Raw genomic sequence first — 13,522 nt, 5'->3', positions numbered from 1 at the left:
TTAGATACTATGGTGTCAAAGCACCACCATTTATACCCCCCAAAAATCCAACAATAACGGTGCTAAAATTGTGTGCTCGCTTTTTAAAGTAGCCTTGATTCAGGAGCTGAAGTCCAGATCACATATGAAATTGTCATTATTGAGAAAATGAGGTGTTTGTGAACTTCATTACTAAAGTCATGAGCAGTGTTCGTCAAGTTACTTGAAAATAGTAATTAGTTACTAATTATGGATTACTTCTCTAAGAAAGCAATCCCGTTACTTTACTGATTACTTATTTTCAAAAGTAATTAATTACTTTATTACTTAGTTACTTTTTAAAAACATGACACACAACCTGAATACGTAAAAACTTGATTTTTTTCTGCATATTTCAGGATATAAAATTGAATCAAATGGAAAAGTCTCTTTTAAAAATCTTTTAATTTTATGCACATTGCATTAACCAAAAATTAAGTTATATGCAACGTTCTCTGACTGGAAGAAATGTGTTTAACATATAGCATATAAAATAAAATGTTTCGTGTTTACACTCACTCTTTTAAATAGATGCAAGTAAAACACAGCAAACAATAAATCAAATCAAAGACTCAGCAGCACTGAGTCCTGTCGCTTATAAATCTATTCTCACCTGTTCAGCAGGAGTGGGGCGGGTGGAGGTTTGACTGATGCTGCAGCGGTCATGTCAGTGGGGGGGATCCGGGGGTTTCTCTGTGAATTTCACATTCCCGTGGCAGCGTGCTCGGTGCTCCCTCAGATTTGAAGTTTTATTTTTCTCTGTAGAAAGTTTTCTTCCCAAGCAGAGTGCACAGCAGACGCTAATGTTTTTGACACTTTTTACAGAACCAAACTCAAACCAATGTCAGTACTTCCACGCTGTAAATGCTGCATGGTCGTACTCTCTCCCGCACTCCACGTTATCCATTGTTGATCTGCACACGCCTGTTGCTGCCACGGACGTCGCTTGTACGTCATTGTCATGAGACACTCTCGCAAACAAAATCACGACAGTTTTGTAATGCAGTAATGCAGAGGACTTAGGGTAAAGTAACAGTAATCTTATTACTTTTTTTGCAATAGTAATCCCTTAATTTACTTGTTACTTGAAAAAAGTAATTGGATTACAGTAACATCCACTGAACTGTAGATCTGAACTAGTATTTTAAGGACAAGTTAAACAGAGTGTGAGGGAGACAGCTGGGGCACAGTGACACGATTGTACGTGTCGTTCAACTTTAAACAAAGAAACATGTTTTCAGCAGGGATCTCCATGAAAGGTTGATGAAGTTAACTTTATCTCGGAAAACAACATCAGCAGCTGCCAATTGTCTGACAGAAGTTGAGTCATGAATTATCCACACAGGTGCAGGTGTGTTGGTGCGAAAAAAACAAAACAAAAGAAATGAGTGCAGATGGTTCTGCACACACAAATAAGTCTTTCAGTATAATTTTATAAAACAACAACATCGTCCTGCCCTCAGCTCCTCCTGCAGCCACACAACAGAAAAGAGACTTTAAAAACTTGTTGGTTTTCTGTTGGTCTTGACGGGAAGTTACTCACTCAAAAATAAAGCTCATCTAATATCAAAGGGAACTCATTATTCTTTTCTTTATTTTAGTGCATTCTGTTACAATAGTCAGTGTTCCCAAAGTATATTGCAGGGTATCACAAAGTAACCTCTTCTGATTACTCTGAACACTCAGACCTTAGACCTTTCAGCACACATTTCCTCTAACATGTTCAGCGCACAGGTTCACCCACCTCCTCCTCAAAGCTTGTTGTTTACGAGGGGCAGCCAATCACAGGGGCCAGCCTGTGTCAACAGTCAGTCTAATCCAGATAAAACTAAATTCTGCCATTTCTAAATGGTCCTCTATAACTCACAAAATGATTTTGTTAAATACATTCTTCATTTCCCTGACCCATGTCATTCCATCTCAAATCATCACATTTGTTAGAACATTTCCTGCTAAAAACTTGTTCAATTGCCAGAAAATTGTAATGGTTCAAAACCAGGACGATTAAAATATTTAAATTCTTTTCGAGATAGAATTTTTTGGAAAAACGGTCCATTGACCCCATTTCCAGACCCATTTTTTTGCACACCGATGTCTGGCTTGAAAGGAGGTGAAACGCTTGAGATGAATTGAGGAGCTGCAGCACTGAAAGACCAATCAGGATCATTTTTAGCTATGAACTGTGCAAAGTCTCAATTTGAATTACTTCCATTCGTGTCATTCTGTCAAAAACATCAAAAACAAAGGTTGTAAAATCAGAAGGGTTTCATTTTTAGTCATATTTATCTCAGGTTTACTGTAGACATCTAGTAACTGGCAGTGCCAAAATCTGCAGTCTCCCTATTGGCCACTTGAAGCTGGCTTTAGAAGACGGTCGTTTCTCCGGCTTGCTCAGGCTCGCATGATGACATGCCCGACCTCAGAGCATACATGAGCACTTTTACAGCCCACACTGCCTAATGTGTTGACTTCATATGACACTTTTTCCACAGAAAGGCGACTCCCTTCACAGGACTTTAAACCACTTGTGTTTACCGCAACTCTACTGTAAAATGTATGAAAGCAAACAGCTTCATCTTTGTGCAGTTTCACTCATCATCGAATCTATTTGCTCTTCTTATGCAATGCTCCCTCAACACTTAGCCTGTCTATTCACGCCTGTCTCCTCCACGCAGAGTTTACTAACCTTCGGATGGACCGTTTGTTGACTTTTGTTTTTCTCTGCCTGACAAATCAGGTCCTCTGAGGACTCAGACTCTTGACTGAAAGCGAAAAGTTCCATGTCGCTGAGGCAGGCCTGTCATCACCGCTCAGCTGCAGCGTGAGACAAAGCTATTCACGGAGCAGACAGGAGATGGGAGAGAGTTGTCGGAGACCGCCATGCTTTTAGTAACAGATTTGGACACACAGACAAGCATTGGAGCAATGCATGCATTTACACACATCTCTACATTAAAAGTAGACACACACACACACAGTCCTCAAGGTAAGCACAATCAAGCTCCATCTGTCAGGAGAAACATAAAATCCTTTGTTTTTATTTGAGATTTATTAATTTTTCCTCTTTCGAGCATTAAATATTCATGTGAAACCAGATTTTACTGTTTGCTTTCTAACATTTAGCTTCAAGCAACCAGTTTTCACGCATTTGCCTGCACTGCAATAATAATGTAAAAAAGAAACAGCCATTACTACTCAGTTCCCACAAACACCTTGGTTTGAAAATGGCATAAATACTAATAATTTACATTCGTTACATATTTAAACCTTTTTTTTTTTTTAATTCACACACTTCCTTAATATTCTGAAAATCATCTGAAACTTCACTGGCAGCCAGAGCTTGAACCCTCTTTTCGGTACTGCATTACTTTGTAACGTTTTTCTCCTTCCTTGTTTTTGTTACTCTACACGAAATGAAAGTTATACTGAAGTTTGTTGCACACGTAGTGTCACTGCTGTAAATCACCTGCAGCAGGGTTTCTTTTGCAGTGTGACGTGCTAAACTGTATTGTCATTTCCATCTCCTGTAATGACTGAGTTGTTGATGCCAGACTGCAAAACACGTTTGGAACTGCACCACAATCAATATCTATCTGCATACTATGTGCTGTGATGGTGATGGCATTTCAGAAGCACACCTGAACTTTTCTTTTTGGAACTGGGAATACAGCAATCTCCTGCTCTGACAACAAAGCTGTCCTTCTCCGAAAGTCCTGTTAATTCTGTGTCCCAGACCTTTGGCTTCTTGAAAAGTCTGCAATAGGTTATCTGGTGAGCAGATAAGGTCAGCGGTTCAATTCCTGGCTTCTCCATCCTGAGATAAGGTAATGAACCCCAAGTTTCCTTCGATGCATGCACTGGGGTATGAATGTTGGTCAAATCACAGAGGTATAGAAAAGGTGTTGTATGTGAAGGAGGCTCAAATAGAGTCGAAAAGTGCCAGTCCATACTGTAAGTCAGCCCAGGGTTTCTCAGTCTAGCTATGAACAGGTTCACGTAAATGTAAAAAGATAAAATAATTTTAGAAAAACATGAAGTGCTTAAGTAGATATTACAGGCTGGAAACAACTGCTGGCACAGACTGTATGAATGAATGTGCTGTATGAATATGTGCAAGCATTAAGCATTTCAGGGAGTAAGACTGGGAACGTGCTACTATTTTAATAGAGTTTAGCCTCCGTGAAGCCAGGAAAGAAAGCCAGCAAAAATGTGTGACTGTGAAATTTAACAGACTAATCAGTATCACAGCTCTTATCATTAAGACACTGGTGTAATCCATCAGATTCTCCTGGTGTACCCGGGAGAATCTGTTGGATCACAGTTGTTATTCCATTAAATTAAAGTTCAGATGTGTGGAAGTACTGTTAAGCCCAGATGGTGTTTAGGGGGTCTGAGAGCAAATAAAGAATAAAAATAAAAACTGAATTTAAATGTAGGCTTAGACTGCGTGTCAATTTTATATGGAGTCAGCAAGTACAAATAAATGTACTTGTACTTAACGTACTTATAGAATAATAAACGGTTTTAAATCATTTGCAGGCAATATATAATAAAGCAAGAATAAAGTTTCTTCTAATTCCCTTCATCAGGAAAAGAAAGCAATTGGACACTTTTAAAAGAAAACGTTATTAAATGTATTAAATTAATTTATAAGTTGCACAGTAAAGTCTGGAGATTTTCCAGGAACAGTGATGATATTCTTCCAGAGAATTAACCCGTCAGCCGGCAGTGTAATCTTGAACATGACCTGCTCTGGACTGGGTCAGAGTTACAGCATTGGTTACTATAGTGATATACTAACAAGAAAAACCACATTCATAACACTGAAAACCCGGAGCTGTCCCTGACGTTGCCTCTCTGAGCCTGAAATATAACAGCATTGTTCAGACCCAATGCAATCAAATTTTAAACCTGGAATTTCTATTGTGGTTTAACAATAAGAACAGTTGCCATAGCATTAAAATGATTATTAATTGAGATCAGTGTGCCCAACAAAACAGGAATACTATTTGTTTTCTGGTCATCATTAAAGATGCTATTCAAAGTTAAACATAAGTGGGTTTCAAGCATTGTTTCATGTTAGTCATGTGATTAGATTTGTGTGGTATGGCTGACAGTTTAACAACATAAGAAGTTTACTGATTTGCCAAAGCTTAAATGGTCCATCTTCTCCTTGTTTGCCACCTGAGCACTACTAAAGTTCCTTTAGAAAAGATGACTTTGTAATCGAGCCCTCCTGAGCTCTGAAAATCCCTGCATGCAAATCTCAGGCAGGGACTTTGAGATCTCTAGTTGGTATCTATTCTTAGAACCTGCTTCCATCATGTGACTTTTTCTCAACATTGTTTGCAACATTAATTTTGAATGCTTGACTATAAATATAAGTAGTAAAATACAAGTACTCTCAGTCGGTCTCAGATGAGGCCGTGTCAGGCTTGAGCGTGCAAACATCCAGCTGTTTCCTGGTTGCAGTCTATACCAGCGCAGATGTGCACAAAAAAAAAAAAAAAAAAAAGAGCAGTAGGGGGGTTGAGACATTAAATTTTGACCAGTGGTGGGAGGGTTAACTCTGAATGAATGAGAATGCTCTTCACAAGCCCAGAGGGTCCTGCGGGCTCCCACTTGACTTCACACACTACACACTGAATCAATACCTCTTTGATTATTACTTGTTTACAAAGGCAGTGTGGGTTGCTGCACCATTGCACTGGATTGCATTAGAATGTGCAGGTATTCACTTTATTATGTGCACTTATTTTGGTGGCACATTGAAATAAATATCACAAGAAGCAGCTCGCAATGGAACGCAGTCCATGATTTTTAAATGGAGTATATTATCTGTGCCCATGTTGATATTACAATCTTGCAATCCTCCTCCCTTCCAGCCAAATTGATCGACATCCAGAAGTTGTTTGAAAGGCTTGTACACATCTTCAAAGCAAATCTATTGACCTGCTTTGTTCTGCCTTTTCCTTCCTGTCACCATCTTCCCACTTTGTGCACATGGCTTCACACTGCTGACATCAAATACACGTGAGGCCCTGACAATTAGTGGGGACTGTTGCAGGGTAATTAGTGGAAAGGAAGTAAGCCTCCAATTTCCTTTAGCCCCCTAGAGAGCATCGATGGGCATAGACACTCATGCATGAACACATGTACAGTACACCAAGAAAAACACAAATACAAAGATTTGTTGAACAGTGCTGACAAACAGAAATAGTCCTTCATTTTTAATGCTGTATGGTGCTATGGTATGGAGCTTATTAACTGCAGGGCTGGAGTAGTAACATATACTAATACTACTAATAATAAATATTAAAGCAGGGGAGAGCAAAATGTCAGTGAAACTGAAAACAGACAAAATGCTACAAGGAAAAACAAGACAGAAAAGAAGAAAACCGCTAAAGATGTAACGTAATAAAGAACCGGCACAAATGGCATTTTTACTAACCTACCTTATGCTATCTTTACAGTGGCTGTAATCAGTGTTTTATAATAAAACTATATCAAACGTGAAAGGGGTCTCCCATCATGATGAAGCTAGTGAGAATTATCAGCTGAATTTGCAGCTCCTCTCTGCTTTATCGAGCTTTATATCAAGTTTCAGCTCATTGTGTTGCTGTTCAGTCTGTAAATTTACCGCTATAGTTCACTCAGACTGCGCTCATAACATTTTTCAGCTACAACAGAGACTTTTTCAGCAAAAATAAGCTCTTAAAACTCACTGCACTCTACCTGCTTAGCACCAAATGGCAGACGGGGACATTTAGCAGCAAAAGAGCCAAACGGTTCACTAACAAGTAAGCAGAGAGCAAAAGACTGGATGACATTCACATTGAGGAGTACACTATATTGCCAAAAGTATTTGCTTGTCTGTCTTCACACACATATGAACTTAAGTGACATCCCATTCTTAATCCATACAGTTTAATATGATGATGTTAGTCCACCTTTTTGCTTCAAATCATCTGGGAAAACATTCTAGAAGGTTTAGGAGTGTTTATAGGAATTTTTGGTCAAGGAGGCCTGACTCTCAGGATCCACCAATTCATCCCAGAGGTTTTCTATCAGGACTCTGTGCAGGCCAGTCTAGTTCTTCCACACCAAACTCATCCATCTCTATGGACCTTGTTTGTGCACTGTTGGAAGAAGAAGAGGCCATCACCAAACTCTTTCAACAACAAACTGCCCCCTGTGTGTGCTTGCTTTGATGAATTACTACATTATGTAGTTTTTTTTATATATAGCTGTGTTCCAATTCAAGGTAGAGCATTGTTCTGTGCTTTTTAAATGTATTTATTTATTCTTTTTTATCAGCACCAGTTGTTACTTTCATGTTACTTTCATATTTTGTATTTATTATTGTTACTAATGTTCACTGTTCTTCGAAAAGTTTCACAAATGTGGTACAATACTGGACATAACTGGCAGTGCACAACTGTGCACATAAACATACATTATCTATCCATCTGTTGACACACACACACACACACACACACACACACACACACACACACACACACACACACACACACACACACACACACACACACACGTATGTGTCCCAAGGCTAAACAAGGACACTAAAGGCTGTCATCAGACCACTAAAATGAGTTGATTTGTTTAAGGTGTCGTGATGCTGAAGGACACGGAAGGTTGTCCTCTGGCACCAGATCAGCTTCTAGGTGTTGTCCTCTGAGGTCTAATGTAGTTATGCATCACATGATCACGTGCTGTGCGTGTGTGTGTGTATAATTTGCGTGCACACAGGCCAGCATTTCTACCCTAAGTAATCCTTGAGTGATTGCTGGATTAGAGGGAAGAAACGGCTCAGAGCTTCTTCTGCTCTAATGCAGTATTCATCACTACACCTTTCCCAAAATTTATTATTCATGTTTCTTTACCAGCTGTCATGTTCAAGTGACCCATATCATAGTGCCGGCTTCTGACGGGAACACTGTTGTTGTCTGCTCTTGATCACCACCTGCAGTCCCCCACTGTTCCTATAAATCCCTCCCTTTATTCTTTCTTACTCTTTCAACAATTTTCTGCCTTGTCATCTCTCACCTTCCCGTCCTCCTCCACTAGTCTCATCTGTTTCCTTTTACTGTCTGTTTTTTCTCATAAATGTCTCAGGAGAAATGACAAAAACAATTCAAACTTTGGCACAAAACATGATGTGTGTCTGTGAAACCATTGGTTGTGGTAGAATATGCCCTGGTTCAAGTCCCTGCATTAGCCGGTTCTTTAGTGTAATAAATGAAACTAAGATTTAGCTCTTTTTTTGATTAACGACAAACTATTTTTGTTGTGATTTAAAATATTTTGCTGCTCTGCAGTCACATAGTGAAATTCTGAAAGCTTAAAAGCAGACAGATACACAATAAAGAAAAAACATAAAATGTAGCATGGTACACATGATGTAATGGCAGACTTTAATGTGTATTTTGATAGAAAAAATTAAAAGAAAACTACTTAAATGTAGACTTCTGTGGCTGCAGAGCTCTGTGTGCACACTGCTGAGTAAAGACAAACAGCACTTTTACAGCCCACACTGTAAAGCACTGTTTGTGCTCGCTGCAGTTTTCATTATGTGTGAATAAAAAGTTGCTAGTGTATTGAGCAATTATACCATTTTCCTCTCTGAAGCTCCAACTTAAGTTCAACATTGAAAGAGCAACAGGAAACCAGGACTCTGAAGGTCCCAAGGACAGAGACGCAGCTTTGACACCTAGCTCATAGCTTTGCACAACTCACTTGCACCAATTAAATGCTTATTCTGCTATATTAACCCTCTTATAGTCAACTATTACAGCAATATCAAAAACGAGATGCCTTTTTTCAACATTAAATAATAGCGCAAACAGCAGTAAATTGCCTGCCGCAAACCATTAGTAAATCTGGTGCTCGGCCAGAACGAAATCGATGTTGACACAGCAGATAATTATCACACGCTGACATCATTAAATTACAAATCATGAGATCTTTCAAGAAGGATCTGCAGCGACAAGTGACCATGTGTCAGCGTTTATTCGTTTACAGGTAGTATGAAGATGTGAAATGTTTGTACGATACAGGACAAAGAGGCTATTCCGAAAGTGGGACTGTTACTATATATTTATTAATAAGCTTCCTCTTTTACGGTGACATGATCAGTTGTGGCTTGCCTGAGTAATCACAGAGCTGACAGCTGGATGCATGTTGCTGTAATTAAGGCTAGAATTTCAACATATTATTCACTACGTTGAGTTTTTAAATACAAGACAGCTGGGTCAAAAAAAGGCTGTTAATAGACAGCCTTGGAAGAAGAAAATTATATTCAAAAATAATAAATTTATAGTAAAAAATTTGTTACCCTTCACAAGAACTCAAAGTTAAGGTCCAATTCAATTCACTTTTATTTATATAGCGCCAAATCACAGCAACAGTCATTGCAAGGTGCTTGGTGACAGTGGGAAGGAAAAACTCCCTTTTAATAGGAAGAAACCTCCAGCAGTACCAGGCTCAGACAGGAGTAGCCTCTGACCAGCTTGGAGTGACGGGAGGAGATCAAGACAAAAGACACGCAGGGAAAGAGAGACAGAAATAATAATATCTAATGATTAAATGCAGAGAGGTGTGTAAAGACAGTTAGTGAAAAAAGGTGAGTGTAGAAGAAACACTCAGTGCATTATGGGAAGCCAGTAGCGCAGACCTAGGGCAACCTAACTAAGGGATGGTCACCTGATTCAGCACCAATGACAAGATTTAGTTCAGTTGTTAAAACAATATTCATATTTAGAAATGAAACCACAAAAAAATACAAAAAAATAAAGTTTATCTATTTAACTTGATAAACTGCCCTGAGCCATCCTACTCGACCTCTCTGCACTGAATCATATCTGTTATTAACCTCTGTCTCTCTTCCACAGCATGTCTTTATCCTGTCTTCCTTCTCTCACCCCAACCGGTCGCAGCAGATGGCCCCGCCCCTCCCTGAGCCTGGTTCTGCCGGAGGTTTCTTCCTGTTAAAAGGGAGTTTTTCCTTCCCACTGTCGCCAAAGTGTTTGCTCATATGATTGTTGGGTTTTTCTCTCTATGTACTATATATTGGTCTAGCTTACAATATGAAGCACCACAAGGCGACTGTTGTTGTGATTTGATGCTGTATAAATAAAATTTAATTGAAATGAACCATACATGCAGTCCCCATCACTGCGCCTTACCAAATTAAATTACTACAAACTAATAAAGAACCAAAGACTGACTCATTTCATAAAAACAATGCAGGTACACATTTAGTTTTTGACCCGTTTTTCTAGAGCATTCAAATCTGCATGAGTTACAAATGATTCAGCTCTGTAGGAACTTTTGTGTTATTTTGCACATTGTCTTATGATGTGGTAACAATTTCTTGTTTTCATTGACTTGCAGATATTTCAGTGACATCCTTCAACTCACTGGGACATTTAGAGATTTACTAGGAAAGTTTTAGCAATAGTTGGTGATGAAAGTCAATTAAATATTCATATGGTCTCAGCAGTGCTGCTAGCAGTTGTGTTGTCTGAACTGCCATTAGTCCTAACCGTGCCAATAGCAAGGGGCTGTCACTTCACGGCACCCACTCGCTCAACAGTGATTCATGTTAACGCTCACTGAAAGTACGAGTGCGTTCAGTGAAGACGACTTCCAGTTGCTTGGGATACCTTTGTTTTCTTTAAAACATGTTGAACGCTTTTCTTGTAAGAGACATTATGAGCACTTTGATGATGCCCAAGAGCACTTTCGTTCCACCACTTTTACTTTATCTACTACCGACATGTATGGTTCTTGTTTGCAGCCTTCGATGTGCTTTTTAAAAGAGAGCGATTCAGACAGGATTGTAGGAAAGGATGCAAGTAATCTCTGATGAGCTCTCCAGAAGAGCCAAAACAATTGCACACACAGAAAATGACAGATTTCTAAGAGATGATAAACTGTACACCAGCAAGAAGTTTGCAGTTGTTTCAAACCCAACAATCTGACTAGAACACCAAATCATTTATGTCCTTGGATGTGTTTTGCACCGTGGACGTCCTTTGATTGAGAGAAGACTCTGCTGTTACTATTTACAGATACACACATTTTCAGTAGCTTTTCGAGGACTTTCAGCATTATGGCTCAAAGCACTCAAGATATTCAATTTTTATGGTATGTACGCTAGATGGACCGTAAATGCATCCGACTATTCTTGGAGCCGATGAGCCAGCAGCTTATATCCCATTTTCAACAAAAGCAATTCAATCTAGTCAACATATCCACCGAGAAAACCCGAGGAGCGACGATCCAAGGACTACAGGATACCTGGGAATGCAGTTTCCCTTTGGATTTCTGTACGAAGACGTGGTCCAGTGACACCATCACACGAGGGAACACGCTGGTGCCAAATTTTAGACTTACAGTGTCGAATCCTCTCTGTGTGAAAAATGCTGCTTAATTCAGCTGAAGTTGGCACACACTCTGAAACTGAACAGACTGTACAGCGAATCCCTGAATGCAATTACCCCACATCTGTGTTTCCATATACAGACACCACACAGTAATTCTATCCGACAGGGACTAACCTAGGCATTACTGAATACTTTTGAGTACTTTGCATATAATCTGGATGCCAAGTAGATCCCTACATGCAGGAAGAAGGTCCATGTCCAATGCCAATTACATGTACCACTTCAAATAAGTGCTAAGCGTGTCGATGCGAGCCGCTGAGTAATTCTGCTGTAAAAGTGTAGCCAGAATAAACCGACAGAAATCAGCAGAAGAGATTCTGATATCTAAGATGTGAAAAAATGAAAAACTATACCTACAAACTTGAGCTGGCTGGTTTTAGGAAGGACAACAAGTATAATATAATGAACCTTGCGCTCTAAAAAAGGATTCAATATACTCGAAATACCTGCAGCTCATCTCTAATTCCTGTGCACTCACAGCAGCAGACAGATCATGACAAACTCTCTGCTTCTAGAAATCCACTTAACACGAAACACCTCTGGCTTCTCAGCTGCAGTGCCATTCATTTCTACTGAGCAGAAACACACGGCGAGAGCCACACTGCTACAGACAGTGGATGATGCAGACAGTAGTAAACAGGACAGAGTGCCAGCCCCGACTAATGACAGAAAGCTGGGGCAAGCCCAATAGTGGACTCAGCTTCTGGTGAAAATTAGCTCTGGAAGACTGCAAAGTAACCAAGCAAAGCAACAACAGAATCTGCCACATCACCGAGACTGAGCCGTTTCTCTCCAAAGTGCAGAATCAAGGTTGCTGAGGATGAGCAGGCTAGAGTAAGCCACATTGCAAAGTAATAGCAGCCTTACCTCTTAGTCAGATGCCAAAATCAAAGGCTTGGGAAGTCAGAAAATCATAGAGCTGGTTAAGCAGCTACAGGAATTCTCAGCTGGTCAGAAGGAAACTCTTAGGATCCAATTTCTTCTGTTATTTTGGGGATAATCTCTTTAGTTTAGAGGCTGGAGTCCAGCAGCAGCAGCAGCAGCAGCAGACGGCTCATTTCCATGTGCAACACAGGTGCCTCTGACATGCTTCTTCTTCCCTTCAGGGGACCGGAGCGCTTCAGACTGCGATCTGGCCGGGGCAAAGAAGTGGATAAGAGTATTGACAGCTGAAGTAGTAATATTCCTGTCGGCGCAAAGAACTGATCATCCTTCTGTGTGAATTAAAGCGGTGAGGAAGAAGATCCAGTGCACCAGAGCCGCAGAGCGCACAGCCGGCGCAGCACACTCTCTGTCGCTTAAATCCCCCCAAAATGGGCTGATGCTGGGCAGACGGCAGGCAGATCAACAAAGCGCGGAGAGAAGAGGTGCTGTTGCATCAACATTTCTCTGAGTCTAGTTTTCTGTTTGTTTAAATTGGGGGAAAAAAAACCCTGGAAAAAAATCACCAAAAGAGCTCCAACAGAATCACCACCGGCATCATCTCCTCTCCGGGGCTTACTCAAGTCTGCACAGGACCGATGTGACTGAGACAGACAGAGAGAGAGAAAGAAAGAGTGAAAGTGTGCGCATGCATGCATATATGTGTGCGCGCGCAATACAGGAGGACAGGCGGAGAGAAGAGAGCGGAGAGATGCGAACAGGCAGGAGGCTGCGAGCGCAAGTGGAGGCAAAGAGCGATGTGAGAGGAGAGGATGCTCAGAGGAGGAGGAAGGTTGAGGGGGAGATGCCTGGAAGAGAGAAAGTGAGAGAGAAAGTGAGCAGAGGGGAGGGAGCTGCTTGCACCGTCAGTGACTACATTAACAGAACTGAGTAGGTGGAGTTTTCCTTGCAGGAGCTGAGCGGGGATCATGGTTTGAAATGGAGAGAGAGGGAAAAAAAAAAAAAGAAGAGCAACACACGAGAGAGGATGCAGAGAAGAGGCTGAGTTCTAAAATCACTGACAGAGGGAAGAATCAGGGTGTTTAAAAGGTTAAAGAAACCTGAGAGGAGGGATTCTCTCCCAAAGCAAAATGGAATTCGTGCACAGAGTGGAG

General features: G+C 40.5%; 1 protein-coding gene across 1 annotated transcript in view; it reads right to left on the bottom strand.

Moving 5' to 3' along the window:
- Positions 1–12,587, bottom strand: part of sgcd (sarcoglycan, delta (dystrophin-associated glycoprotein)) — a 449,906-nt gene extending 437,319 nt beyond the window's left edge. Inside the window, exon 1 of the mRNA XM_026182769.2 lies at positions 12,354–12,587. The gene's annotated coding sequence lies outside the window, so the exon portion shown is untranslated. The remainder of the gene's footprint in view (positions 1–12,353) is intronic.
- Positions 12,588–13,522: the final 935 nt, after the last annotated feature.

The sequence above is a fragment of the Astatotilapia calliptera genome, chromosome 10, assembly GCF_964374335.1.
Source record: "Astatotilapia calliptera chromosome 10, fAstCal68.1, whole genome shotgun sequence".
Lineage (NCBI taxonomy): Eukaryota > Metazoa > Chordata > Actinopteri > Cichliformes > Cichlidae > Astatotilapia > Astatotilapia calliptera.
Note: the sequence above shows the minus strand (reverse complement) of the source record. Positions and strands in the feature narration are given on the sequence as shown.